The sequence below is a fragment of the Lycium barbarum genome, chromosome 1, assembly GCF_019175385.1.
Source record: "Lycium barbarum isolate Lr01 chromosome 1, ASM1917538v2, whole genome shotgun sequence".
Taxonomy (NCBI): domain Eukaryota; kingdom Viridiplantae; phylum Streptophyta; class Magnoliopsida; order Solanales; family Solanaceae; genus Lycium; species Lycium barbarum.
In genome coordinates this window covers 107,606,469-107,608,813 of record NC_083337.1, presented here as the reverse complement: position 1 = coordinate 107,608,813, position 2,345 = coordinate 107,606,469, and the positions used below count along the sequence as shown (strand labels likewise).

The 2,345-nt window shown below is 40.3% G+C and overlaps 1 non-coding gene across 1 annotated transcript; it reads right to left on the bottom strand.

Annotated features, from left to right (window-relative positions):
• Positions 1-1,159: 1,159 nt before the first annotated feature.
• LOC132618883 (small nucleolar RNA R71) lies at positions 1,160-1,265 on the bottom strand. Its single transcript, XR_009574366.1, has one exon. It is a non-coding gene; the product is annotated as a small nucleolar RNA R71 (small nucleolar RNA).
• Positions 1,266-2,345: the final 1,080 nt, after the last annotated feature.

The following is a 2,345-nucleotide window of genomic DNA, read 5'->3' as shown; positions in this document are numbered from 1 at the left end:
TTAGGGTTTAGTTATTCTTCATTCTTCATTCATAATTAATGGTTGCAAACATTTATTAAAGCCATAAATCTTGATTTATTTGGGAAAATAATTAGGGTTGGTAAGAATAACTAACAAGAACTCAATGCTTTAAACTTTATTTAATAAATTCACTTAGGAATAAGATGAATTTACGTGGCATGATTAATCGTTCTTCATGGTCACTTTCTTATAATTGGGAAAATCATAGAAAGACATAATCTTTATTTATTGGGAAATAGTAGAGATTCACATAGAGATTAAGTGCATTCATATAATGATACATTATAAGTATATCAAGACCAATACCCATGATCATACACCCTATCTAGCGGGGACACAACCTTAGTTTCTTTTACCATAAATTTCCACCAAAGCAACAGTTTAGCAATTAGTTATAGAAAAACTCACTTTTACCAAAATCAACGGATTAAGATATTAGACCTAGAACTTAGCATCTACGACTTTAGTAACCTTTTCACACCATATTCCCTGTGAGATTTGACACCAACCTTTTTGGGTTACTATATTTGACAACGTACGCGTGATACCATTAATAGGTGTAATTTGAGCGTATCAAATTTTGGCGCCATTGCCGGGGAATACGGTTTTGAAATTACTAAATAGTGTTTGCTTTGATTGAAGTCTTTTGCTTATTCCATCACACCTTGTTTGCTACTCTGTGTAAACCAGGTGAACATGAATCAAAATCAGCAAAATCAACGTGCTGGTAACTAGGGGAATCGGTTGAACAATCAAGCGAATGAATCTGATGAAGAGAATATTTTCGCTGATCTTGTTACAGAGGAGGACTATGCATCTGCTATTGTTCAGCCTCGAGTTGGAGCTGCTACTGTGAAAATTGACTCCTCTCTATACCAGCTGTTGAAACTTAAGGGATACTTTCGGAACTCTACCGAGAATGACCCTCAACGTCATTTGCAGAATTTTGTGGATGTGTATGCTAATCAAATCCAGAAAAATGTTCCACAAGATGTCATTCGGTTGAGGTTATTCAAATATTCCTTAGCTGGAGAGCCAAGAACATGGTTTGAGAAGCTGTCCCGCAATTCGATTACTTCATGGGCAGAGATGGTGACTGCCTTTCTCACAAAGTGGCACCCCCCTAGCAAGAAGGCTGAAATTCGTGACAAGATTTATGAGTTTAAGCAGCGATCGGGGGAACAACTATACGAAGCCTGGGAGAGATTCAAGGAATATTTGCAGAAGAGCCCGAATCATGGTTTTCCTGAACAGATATTAATGGAGAAGTTCTACCGAGGGCTAGATCCAGTGACGCAGTCGGTTACTAATAATGTAGCTGATGGGTGTTTCATGAACAAGACTTATCGACGAGTGACCACCATCCTTAACAAGCTGACGACTCATAATCAGGCTTGGCACTCAAACAATGCATGTGGTACCGTATGGTAGTGCTATGATCTAGAATATAGTGAAGGAGAATCAAGACACCCAGCAAACATTGGCAGAACTTGCAACAAATATTTTCTTGCTGACGAAGAAGTTTGATGAATCTCAAATCAAAAAGGTAAATGTTTGTGAGGAAGATGCAGTTTTGCCAAAAGGGATGTACCATGCTCAAGATGGTTCGTTCCATGAGGGGCCACCTATGCAGGTTGAAGATGCTAATTTTGTTAATAACTCTCAAGGGGGTTACCAAAGACAGAATTACCAAGGTGGCTATCAGAATCAGAATCAGTGGAGACCTCAGCAAGGTCAAGGTGCTTACAACAACTCTGGAAACTACAACAATAATTATGGTGGTGCGAACCAAGGGAGCTACTACAACAACAACAATTTTGGGAACAAGAGTTCCAATTCTTATATACCACCGAAAGGGCAGTCAACAGAGCAGGGTAGTTCGAAAGTTGAAGCAATGCTTGAGAAGATTCTAGCAAATCAATCTAAGTCTGAAAGGACTTTATCTGGGCTGATAGAAATAGTGGGCTCCCATACAGCGGCTATTCAGAAGCTTGAGTCACAGATGAGGGATATATACAGAGAGCAGCACCCCCCTAAAAAGGGAGGACTTCCGAGTGACACTATTCCAAATCCCAAGAATGGGGGAGGCGGTGTAGACCGTGTGTTTGCCATCACTACTAGAAGTGGTCAAAAAACACAGGGGGCTGCTGAAGGTGATTGATCTTGAGCCAATAGATGAAGAGAATGAGGTGCAGTCTGAAGCACCCATTATTGCTGATGAGATTCCTACTGACAAGAAGGTTGCTGATATTCCAGAGATGGTGAGGGAAGCTGATAACACAAGCAAGCAGGCTGTAAAAGGGGCTCTCCGCCCTTTGACGCAG